The 12,306-nt window shown below is 41.0% G+C and overlaps 1 protein-coding gene across 2 annotated transcripts in view; it reads right to left on the reverse strand.

Annotated features, from left to right (window-relative positions):
- Positions 1-12,306, reverse strand: part of PLCB1 (phospholipase C beta 1) — a 397,627-nt gene that overhangs the window by 48,100 nt on the left and 337,221 nt on the right. The window lies entirely within an intron of this gene.

Below are 12,306 nucleotides of genomic sequence, written 5' to 3' on the forward strand. Positions count from 1 at the left end.
ATATAATTTTATAGTACTGAATTTTACATCCTACAAGGCTTTGAATAACTGTAATTCAACAGATGCATCCAAAATGTATATATCAAACTAATCTCCACCAACATAGCATATGCATGTTCTTAATTTATCTAGTGAGCATGCATGCATATGCATACATAATCCAATATTTACTATGAGATCTACACAAACACACAGAATCATCAATATAAACAAATAAAGTATATGCACTCCACATAAAATGTCCTTTTAATTTCCCTTTGACTAAAATTCCTACCAGCCAGGCGGGGGTTAGAGGCAGGTTACAGTCAACAGCTTGACTCAGAAGCAATGCTTCATTTATTAGCCTTCAGAAGATGCAGGGTGCAGACAATCTCATCTTTCCTGTAGCAGAGCACGAATCACTGCCTCAGATCACAAACCCATGGGCCCATTTGGTACCTCAGAACAGCGGGGCTGGGACACAGGCTGCCTCAACCAAAGCATCACTCGGGAAGGATTTACGTAGGTTTAAATTATACATAGGCTACCAACAGTTATGGTAATGCCTCCTTGTTCCCAGGGCTTTGAAGATGTGAATCTCGGTACAACTAGCTATTAAATGCATTGTAAAATATTAGTGTTGTATTCTCCTATAGGTTATCTGTACATTACTACATGCGTTTCTCTTGTTCTATGATATGTGTCCGCAGAGCTTATTTTGCAAGAAAAGGAAGCATGTAATATCACTGCATCACAGAAATCAGCTTTCCTGGTTTTACCTCATCATCACTGAGGGCTGTTTCTGTTGCCAAGCAAGGTTTAGTAGGCTTCCTTGATTTATAACTCAAGGGGGTTTGTTTCACTAAAACCAGGGTATAATTGCTTGTCAGCAGTCACCTTCGCTTTAAGAAGGACTGAAAGGAACCAAAGGAAGTGTAGAATATTACTGGAAACTGTCTTTGAACAATGAATAGGACTGTGTGAACAGCTGATTGGGTCCCAAAGAGGAAGAAAACCCCAAACATAAAGGGAAGGATTTTGATATAAAAATGTTTATTTATTCATGCTGAAAATATAAGCTAAAAAGTTTTCACCTTGTATTCAATGAAATTCAATCTTTAACCTCAAAACATTGTGCCTGTTTGCCCTTTCAAACAAAAGCACAGCAATAGGGATGGCGTGCGGCTGGTCACAGGGAAATCCATGCTTAAGCCTTTAATCAATACTTCTGTGTTCAGGATATTCAGCTCATGCTCTGCCTAACAAGATTCAACCCCCTTCTGTGCACTGGGAAAATGGCCCAACCCCTCTGGCATGGGGTGATTTGGATTAGATAGCTCAATGTCTCTGGAGCTAGTACTGTTCCTCTACAACTGGAGTATTTAAGGGCCCAAAGAAGGAGCCTGAGGGAAATGATACAGGCATGGATGTAAATGAATCACTTCCCTCTGCACCAGAGGACACTACTTTGCAAATTCAACTTCCGGATGTATTCAACCCACATTCTGGAGGGGGGAACACAAGAGGGACACGGATCTGCTTGAGTGAGTCCAGAGGAGGGCATGAAGATGCTCCAAGGCCTGGAGCAGCTCTGCTCTGGAGACAGGCTGAGAGAGCTGAGCTTGTTCAGCCTGGAGAAGAGAAGGCTCCTTAAGGGGAGACCTTAGAGCAGCTCCCAGTGCCTAAAGGGGCTACAAGAAACCTGGAGAGGGGCTTTTGACAAGGGCCTGTAGGGACAGGACAAGAGGAATGGCTTTAACCTGCCAGAGGGGAGACTGAGATTAGACATTAGGAAGAAATTCTTCCCTGTGAGGGTGCTGAGGCGCTGGCACAGGGTGCCCAGAGAAGCTGTGGCTGCCCCATCCCTGACAGTGTTCAAGGCCAGGTTGGACACAGGGGCTTGGAGCAACCTGGCAGGTGTCCCTGCCTTCACTGGAACTAGCCAATCTTTAAGGACCCTTCAAACCCAAACCCAAGCCATTCTGTGATTCTGTGAATATATTATTTACCAAAAAAATCTATTTCCACACTGCTGGGCTGCACAGCCAAACAAAATACACCTCTGCTTTAGACTCTCCTTCGAGGAAATACGTTTGTAGTTAAATGATAGCTCCCTCTGCATTTGCTCCAGCATTGAAAATGTCAAACGGTACATGCAGAACTTGACTGAATGGGCTGAACACAACAGAGAATCCAGAACCATTGACAAATCACTGGTAATTTCTCTTATTAGTTTGACATGCACAGCTCAGTGAGCTCAGTGCTGCCCAGCTCCCTGCCACCAATCCTGTGCTGCTCATGCCCCTCCACGCCGCACCTTCCAGCAGCCGTCTCCTCACACAAACCTGCCGCTAATCTCCATGTCAGGGACAGCAATTATCACAATTGCTAAGCAACCCACATCTAATCCTCCATCAGTCCTTGGCCTCCAGCTCCCAACTAAGACTATAATTGCCCGTTTCCTCATCATGTGATTGTAACTATACCAGTGGAACATCATCAGTCAGATCTCAAGCAGTAGCACAATAAGGTGCAGCAGCGTATGGGTTGCAGCAACATACTGTTTGCAGCAACGTACTGTTTGCAGCAACGTACTGTTTGCACACTGTTGCATGAACTTGGAATCATTAAACTCCTTGGCAGAATAAAGCCCACTGGGTTTACAGCTCACAAGATGTCCAAGCAGAGAAGGCAAGATTGATACCTGGATAGATCCCATTCCATCGTATTTTTTACTGTGTTGGACTGTATATAAAATGAAAATTGTAATAATTAAGACTGAGCCAAGAACGTAGACTTCATTTCCCAGTAACAATCCTTTCATCTGTATTTCTTGTTTTCTCCCTGAAGTCTTCACTAGTTCTCAGTCTTGAATCTAAACTCTTCAGGCTCACTATCACATTGATTTTCTTCTAGCTCAGGTTGATTTGGTTTTGTCTTCTTTCACTTTAAATATGACTATTCCTGTTACACCTATTTTGAGGTGTTTATGAATGATTATTTTTTCATACATCTTTGGAACTTGCATATCATATCTTACATCTAACGGAAGACTCTGGAACATGTTCCACATACACAGACAAGCTCACAGACATGCAGACCACGTCACATCAGCTTTTGAACAGCTCTTCCCTTCAGGCTTCCTCTTCAAACACATCTTTTAATCTGAAGGAAACAATACTCCTGCAAGTACTTGGAGATACTCCTTGCAATTTAATACCAAGGAAGAGGGAGGAAATAGTATAAGAAGTACAAGTAAAGAAAATCTATGGAAAGAGTATTATAAAGAAATGACATACTGTGAAAAGACTCTCAAAGGAAGACAGAAAAGGACAAGTAGGAGAGCAGGTAAAACTGAGGAAGCGGGAAGGTGGAGAAATAGAAGGAAAAAAGGGCTTAGAAAACACCTCCTGTCATTACTAGTACAGTATGGTATGGGACGGTATGGTATGCCTGACAACCGTATTTTCGTTAGTGCATTTCTTCACTCATTTCTATAAACCAGAGGCCAACCTGGAGAGCTACAAAGTGGACAGAATGAACCAAGACTGAGATTCCCTGAATCATACTTTGTGGGTTTGAAAAGAAAAACATTCTTTCAGCTGAACATCACAACTCTGATTTTTCTTTCATTTTTTTAGGGGGAGAAAAATAACTAAAAATTGTGAACCGTCACCATCCTCACGATATTTTCCTACAAATGATCTCTGGACCCACCACACACTTGGACAAGTTAGTGTTGCAATACTTTCAATCTTTGCCTTGACCATCCTTAAGCCGGGCTCCATATCTAACCATGTCTGGATTAGGCTTCCCCTTCCTGGACACATCCACTTATTTAACACAAAGCTTACAAATCTCTAGGACTCCACAGAAGAGCTCACTTACAGCTACACAGCTGTACTTTATGTACTTAGTCACAGTGCACAGTCTCTTGGCAAGAACCTCCTTCTGAACAACAGCTGAATAACAGGAACCTTGCTAGGTCGCTGTAGTCAAACCTATATACTACCATCATCCACTACTGCTGCATTACACCACTGCTGCCAGAAAATGCTGGTTTGTTGGAAATGACTCACAGGAGAAATGTAATGAAAAGTAATCTTTCCAGGGAACATCTCTCCCAGGTTTCTGTTACTGACTAGGGAGGGCAGCCAGACCCTTGAAAGCTGCACCCACATAGCTCGGGCAGTACATGCTGACATTGAGATGCCAGTTTCCATACCACCAAAGATGGGAGTGCAGCCTCCCTCCCTTCTGGATGTGCAGGGTTCTCTTCCCCTACACCAGCTCAGTACTCTTAAACTGCTGGGAAAGCTACTGCATCTCAAAACAACATCTCCTTGTTGCAGAAACATTTGTTGTTTCTAAAACCAATTCCTCTACACCAGAATTAGCATTTTCTTCATGATTCTGAATATACTTTTTAAGCCAGGTATAATTTTGAAACTCTCACATTACTACTCTTGTTATTTCTGTTACCCTTTATATGAGTATATTTATCGTCCTGAAGTATCTCACTGTAAATAAGATAACCTCAGCACCCACTTGTCATAAGTGTACTAATGAAAGCAACCTCTGTCTTTAGTGTATGCTGCAGTGTGCACTACTACCTCATTTACCGAAAAGCAGAATTACTTTCATTAGCAGCTCTGCTTGGCAGACTGATGCTGCACAAAGACTAAAGCACCATTTTAACAAATGACTTGCATAAACAAAGCTCTTCATAAACTACAGTCTTAGCAGGAGCAGTGACATTAGGGAATGTATTTTTTCCCCATTCCATGCATTTAAAACCATCTCTCTAATGAGCTCACATACCAAGCATTAATATTTCTTTTAACATTTTTTCCATTAGCTGTGTCAAACCAAATCTCTTGTCATTTGTCATGTTGCACTGAAGGTCTGATAATTAAGAACTATGCTGCTGCTGTTGCTCAATGATGAATGCAGTTGCATAAGAGCATGTGGTTCTGCCTTTGTAGTGTTTCTGGTTCAATCTGACTCTGACTTTGAGCGATGAACATGGGTACAAGATGCTACATATGCACTAGATTTGAAGTGTCTGTGTGCACCTACCATGCATTTAATACATACTGTCTATGCATAATTTAGCTTATGTTTAATCATGTTTTTTTATAGAGTACTACACTATCTCATAAAAAGATGAAGGGGGGCAACAGCTCCTTGGTGCCCTGTTGCTCACTTACATTTAGCATGCAAAGCGCTCATCTGTGCAGAATCACAATTACTCTCCTAGCAGGGATTTCTCTCGTCAGGTTTCAATATTGCACAGGCAAAGCTAAACATCCTAAACACAAACCATTTGCAGTCCCTGGCCTCTCAAACTCTTTTACACCACTTTTGGTTGTTTTCTTTCCTGCACAGATGACAGCGTTAACACACCAGTTAGTTTCGTGCTCTTTTGTCTCCCAGGCAGTCGCTACCTGCAGCTTGCTGGCCACTCACCCATGCTTTGGGAGGTTTTTGCTGCAGAAAGCAGTAACTGCTGGATCCCAGTGAGTGCAGATTCCTGAGTGACAGCTGGCATTTTGCTTTAACCCTAAGAGATGTGCTCTACAGCTGAGCAGAGGATGAGATAGTGCAGATGAAAGTGTTCTGAGAGGCTATAGAGGACAAGGGGTCTTTTAATGTTACACTGTTCACTCCAGGTTGGTATTTTCTTGCCATCCTTAGCCACCTCCAGTACACAGAGGAGCATCTTCTGCTGCTTCTGAGCTCTGCTTTAAATTTCATCTTTCTTCCATATATCAGGAAGGCTATTTAAATAACTAACCACTGTGGGCCGAGCCATAAGCCATGTGCTTCTCTGAGAGGGTAACATAAGGAACAGCTTCTCCTGTGCAAATCAGAAAAACATCAGTGAAGGTTCTTTCTTTCAGGCAGAATTCTCAAATTCGTGCCTTGTTTTTTCTTACTGAATTTTCTGCCAACCCTTTTGCCCACAGATGGTAACTGGATTCTGCAACCACTTTTCTTTAAACCCCAACCCTCATAGTTCTTATTTATTAGTGTGTTATCCAGGAAAATTTCACTAACCTTCACAAATCCAATCTGTCTGCACCGTGACCTCCATTACGGACCATACTCCTGCCTTCACTAACATCAGTTTAAATAACCAGGGACTCTGTTAACTTCATGAAGTTCCTTTTGATTTACACTAGTGCAAAGCTGAAAAGAAGTTTGACCTTTCAAATAATTTAGTCTCCTTTTTTTTCACAGCTCCAGCTCAAACCCAAGATTTTCTGTGACTTCCAGTAAAATGACCTATGTGACAAAAATATCACCCTCTATCAATACACTCCAATCTCAATCGATCATGTTTTCCCTCATCCCATTCATTAAAATATATCTTTTTGTTCACATTCTTCCTACAAAGGGTTTGTGACATTCTTATTTAAAGGAAGTGATGTCAGAATTCATTACAATAAATTTATAAAGCATTTTGCATATTCGCATGGGAAATCTGATGTTGCTGATTTGGAAGTCAGTGTTCCCAAGAACACTGGAAGACATTTAAGTAACACAATAAATATCACCTCAAATTGTCAGATGTATCTTTTGTGACCTGATACCCTTTCCCTCCCTGTGACATTTATTCTGCTGGGAAAATAAGCAATCATTAAAAATGTGGATTTGTAAAGAAAATACGTAAACCAGGAAGCAAGGTCTTAATTGAAAAGAATCATTTGAGCATCCTGTTATTTGGACTTGTGTCTTTTGATCTCAGGCCTAGTGATGAGCCAGTCACTTCACAGAATTTAAGGGAGTTTTATTGGTATAAAACTGGCATAGCAGAAAGGTCAGCCTGTTTCATGTTAACGAGTGAAGTGAGATTATTTACTACTCAATTTCCAGGCTGAAAGTGCAGTCTGCACTGTTTATCCATTGGGAGAAACAGAAGAAAAGAGACAACCCTCGTCTCCCCCCAGAATACCTGCCAGCTGGGGACTGCTTAGCAATTGCACTCATAAAACATTTAAAGAAACATCAGGGCTTAAGTTACTCAAAGTTCATTAGATAATTAGGCTGATTGTCACTGAGAACTTGACGCTGAGAGGTGCTGAGCAGAGTGCCAAAATCCTCAAATGAACAGCCCATGCAAACTGCATCCTTCAATGCCAGCTCTGGTCCAGAAGTAGGAAGATGGCAGATCAAGTCACAGCGAGATCTGGAAATCTCAGTCTAGAATTATTATTCTTTTTAAATATTTCTTTTAAACACTTTGTTCACTGAGGCTAAGAAAATTCCATTAATTTCTCCATGCTGCTGCCTATTAAATGAGGTAAAGAAGCATTTTATTATTCCCCTCTGATAAATATACAAGCACCAAAACCCAAAGCTGAACAGTGAAACAAACACTAAATTATTTCAGCCCTCTCAACTCTCTGCTTTTTTGGCACATAGTGCTGTAAGTAACTTCAGTTTAGCAGCCACAGATTCAAAAGAGGTTTCTTTATAAACTTTGCAAATGTTTAAATTAAATGACAAAAGAATTATTTTTTACTTAAACAGGGAGAAAATAAAAGGAGAACTTTTCAAATATTACACTATCAACTCATTTTTTCATGTCTTTTTGAATGAGTCTGAATATTACAGTAGGAGGGCAACTTTCCCCCATTCAATCCCAAGCCATGCAATGCAAAATCCCATGAAAGTCAGTAAACTGAAATAACCTTTTCTTCCAGACTCTTTCCCCAGAATTCTTGAAGAGTTGCCTGTGGTTGAACTGGAATGCATTTGGAAGGGTTTGAATTAAGTGCAGCTAGCCCAAAAGGCAGTTTGGCTTCCGACAGAGGTGTGAAAGATAAAAAAACCCCAAGGACTGTGGTGGACAGTGCATTGTTACTGTGAATTATGCAGTGAGCTGAAAGGACACTGGAATAGTCATCAAAGTCCCAAGAGCTGCTCTCTCCAGATGAGCTAATAGAGCGGCTCTGAGCTTAACTGAAATAAGATCTCAAAGTGCTGTAAAACACATTTGCTGTACTTGACCTCTTTCTGAAGCTAGGGCGGTGATACTGCTGACCCTGCTGTCAGCAGCAGCTCCACTTAACTCACTGACATCATCTGCATAAAGATGACCACAAAGTTTCACTTAAAGCACATATGACAAGTTGCAACCGTCGCAAAGATCAATGTATTTTAGATATTCTAAGGAATCAGAAAGCATCGATCTGAAATCTATGAAATCATTCCCTGGCCTTTCAAATATCTCCCTTTAAATAACACTCAGAAGGAAGGAGTCACTGTGCAGTGCTGTTCCATTAACAGGCTTACATGGTATATGATTGTAAAAGCAGCTAGCCCTGAGAAGAAAGACCTTGGAGGCCCCTTCCAGCCCTGCGTAAGAGAAGGATGACACTGGAGCTATGAGAGACTTAGTGCTATAAAGGATCACCACCTCGTTAATTTGTTCTCTAACTTGACTATATAGCTTTTTATGTCCCCATAAGTTTTTCAGGTACAGTGCTAATATTAATTATTGATTGGATGTAGAAGTGTTGACTCCCACTGGGTGCAATTAATAACACACGTCAAATTGGGACATAATAAATGTATGTTCTTTGAAAGTGAGTTAGCATGCATCAGATGCTTGGATTTTCCATTATCAAGAACAGATTTATCATCTTTAAAAATTGTTTTCATTATAATTTCTGAGGAGAAAAAGGAATTTTATACTTCAGGGTGTATTCTCTTCATTCATTTGAAAGATCACAGAGATGCAACACTTAGAAGAAAGTCTGCATAGCTTATGATGCCTCTGTAGATCTGCTGGACCTTCTCCCACAGGTAAAGCCTCACCCTGAACACCACCATCTTCCACATCTCTACAGGAGCCTGTACCATCTGTCAGAACTGGCTAAGCTGGGGCTGTGAACAGTAAAGTGTGAGCAGAAACACGAACATGGGCTACAACATGAGGAACCACATGAGTTTCATCCTCCTTAACAGCTGAGGCTGTACGAATATGGTCCAGCAAAGCCAAAAGAGCCAGGTTAGCTGGGATGGCAGCGGGAGCTGACTGCAGGAGCACAGGAGTCTCAGCTATTATACTGAGATTTCAGTGTAACTCTGACCCATGAGCATGAATAACAAAAGTCTCATTGATTTCAATTAGAGGAGGCTTGGGTCTATTTACTGTAACTGAGTCGATTCTCAGAAAAATAATTAATTCCTTGTCATGTCTCACGTGTATTGATTTTTGTAATTACAGTGAAATTGGAGGCAAGGGAGGGGAGGAGGAAATGCACTTGATTTATGTTTAATTCGATGCACAAGCTGTCAAGGACACAGAAATTGAGATGCAATGACCAGGCTCGTGCTCGATGCACTCCTCTGTGCTTAGATAAATGCCAGACACATGCTGTGGTGGAGAAACTGAAACCACACACTGCTCTAACATACAGGATTCAGCACTGCAGTGTGAAGAGCTGTCTTTCTACAGCAGCCTCCCCAGCACACAGAATAGATACCCAAGGGGAAGAAGATAAGGACAGGACAAGCTTAATGTGTATCAATGACTAAGAGGAGGAGACAAAGAACTAGAATGGGGGAGAAAAAACCATACAAGCTGTTGCTGATAATAAGGCTGCCAGTAGATAATGTAAGGAAAAAAAGAGCAGTGAGAGAAACGAAAATAGATACAGCCTCGCTTGGTAATGATGCTGTTAGGTAAAAGCAGCAGAAGAGCATTTGAACTTTGTTTCCACTGTGCCTTCACTAAAATGGCAAGTTAGAAATGTTTTGACCTAGAGTCAGTCAGTATGACTTGTTAGTTAGGTGATCATTTGTGGGAGTGGCTGCCCTGTTTCCATACACACAAATAGAGTTGATGATACCACTCAATTTCTTGTTTCTACAGCGTCAGAGATCGGTTTGTCATAAAGATATCTTCATTACTTACACAGATACAGTATGACCTTTTGGGTTCATCAAAGCCAATGCCTACACTGACTTCAGCAGGACCACAAGAAGCTGAAGAACTATTTCCATCCTTTTGCCTAAAAGTATCAATTCAGGAAGTCTCCAAGTGTTATGTGAGAAAAAAAGCTTTTTGTTATACAACAGCCCTGCAAATGAAAGATGCAAAACAGTCCCACATCCAAACAGTAAGAAGAAATTATATACATGAGGGAGAAGCAAAGTTTAAGGTTTAAGAGTTAAATACTTTCATCTAAGCACAAGACATTTTAAAAACAACAAGCAAGCCCTTTGCCTCCAGTGCAGGGAACTGATTTGCATCCAGTTTGTGCAGCTTCTAAAAGCTGTTGTCTAAAATGTCAGCACTCTGAGGCGAATTTTCTTCTGGTGACCCACACACACCGCAACAGGGGAAGCTGCAAACTCAAACTTCAAAAAATAAGTAAATCTCAGTGGTGTGGCAGCCTGTTGGCAACACTTTGTGACATGATATTCTTCCTGGCTAGGACAGAGCTCTGTGCACAAACTCATAATGCAACAAACTGTGAGTCACTAATACATAACCAAATGACAGTGATGGATGATGGCAAATCTGTCTCCAATGGAACTATTGGTAAAAACACTAAAAATTCTTTCCCTCTTAATATATTAAACTCTTTGTTTAGGGCTTGAGTTGCAACTGCCAGAAAACCCTTTTAACACAGCTAGCATCAATTTTAGTGGGCGTTTGAATACTGAAGCACGAGAGACCGGCCTAGAAATGCTGCTGTTTGCATAAAATCCATTGGTGGTTCTCAGCTGGGAAATCATTTGATCTATTTTATATCATATGCCCTGTCACTGAGGAAGCAAATATGGATATGAAATATGAACATGAGGCAAAACATAAAAAGAGACTTCATAGAATGAGTAATTATGTTTTCCCTAAACCCTCTCATGCCAGCAAGAGGCAAATACCATCGTAAATTCAGCAAAGTCTGCCCATTTCAGCATGTGGGAAAGGAACACAGGGCAGCCAGGCCCTGTGAGGCACATTGCTGCAGAGGGTTTTCTCAGGAGAAATGGAGAGCACTGACTGAGTAGCACAGATTACCGCAGCGCTTTAACTGATGGCCAGATGCAGGGGAAGACAAGGGATCTGGAGCAGATCTGTTCCATGACCTAATGCTTGGCACATGGACAGCTGATGGAAGACTCTAAGCTACCAGTCCAGCACAATCTTTCAAATGCAACCCAAATCCTTAGTGACAAATTTCTAGTACTTTAAGCTAATAAAATCAAGATAAAGAGAAGGGAGGACACAGACACAGAGAAGTAACCAAGTGCTCAAGGATTTGTGAAAAGCCACTGTTGGAAGTACTAGAGATTATTCTTTGAAATTTTAAATTCCACCATTTAAATTCCAGTTGGTTTAGTTCGCATGCCTGAGAAACTCATGAACCTACAGCACCAAATATAAAACCATAATATTATCTATAGTCTTTACACTCAGATGCCCATGACACCGACAAGTTCCAGCTTATTTATAAACAGGATTTCAAAAAGGTAAGTAGAAAATCAGAATCACTGACATTTTTTATGTTGCCAGAGCTATTCAGACCTTAGCCTAGTTTATTCTCTAGGTATTTCACAGAAATGACATGACAACACTGATTAGCTCACACCCAATGCTAGAATTCAAGCTGTAATACAAGCACGGAAACATTTGGACTGTGGACACAGACAAGAAATGAAAAGTGAAGCCTAGAACACACACTGGAACAAGTGCAGAAAAAAGAAAACAGACAGGACACAATGAGCTGTGAAGAATCATACTTGGATATGAACTCTGCTGAAAAGAAGTCGCCCTCTGTACAGAAGTCTGATTATACAGTTACCAAGGTGTTCCTACAGGAAAATCGAGTACAAGTGGAGGACTCTGAACTTTCTCCACTAAATTCAATGGCAGATCAAAAAGAGTCCTTCAGAATAGTGCATGCAGATGCAGTGCACAACATCAAACAGAGGAAATCCGGCAAGCAGTGTAGAATATTAAGCACTATTATTATGAAAACGCTCATTGTTTTCCATAGAAATACATCCTCATCAATGATCACAAATAGCTGCGGCAAGCATGCTAAAAAGATATCTCTTTTTCTTTTCAACGTAAACTGTGTTTTGGTTTTGTACTGCTAAAGCACAATGAAGGGCACACTCTGCTGGTCAGAAGCACCATTTACACCGAAAGCTTTGTAACAATACGAGTACTAACAAACAAACCCCATTGTGTGACATCTGGACTTGAAGTGGTGCTCCATACTAGGCTGCTACTTGACTTCTTTCCATCCTGAATATTAGACAGTGGCTATGATGCTGTGAATGGACTTTCTCATGCTTAAACAT

This window comes from Strigops habroptila, chromosome 6 (assembly GCF_004027225.2).
Source record: "Strigops habroptila isolate Jane chromosome 6, bStrHab1.2.pri, whole genome shotgun sequence".
Taxonomy (NCBI): Eukaryota; Metazoa; Chordata; class Aves; order Psittaciformes; family Psittacidae; genus Strigops; species Strigops habroptila.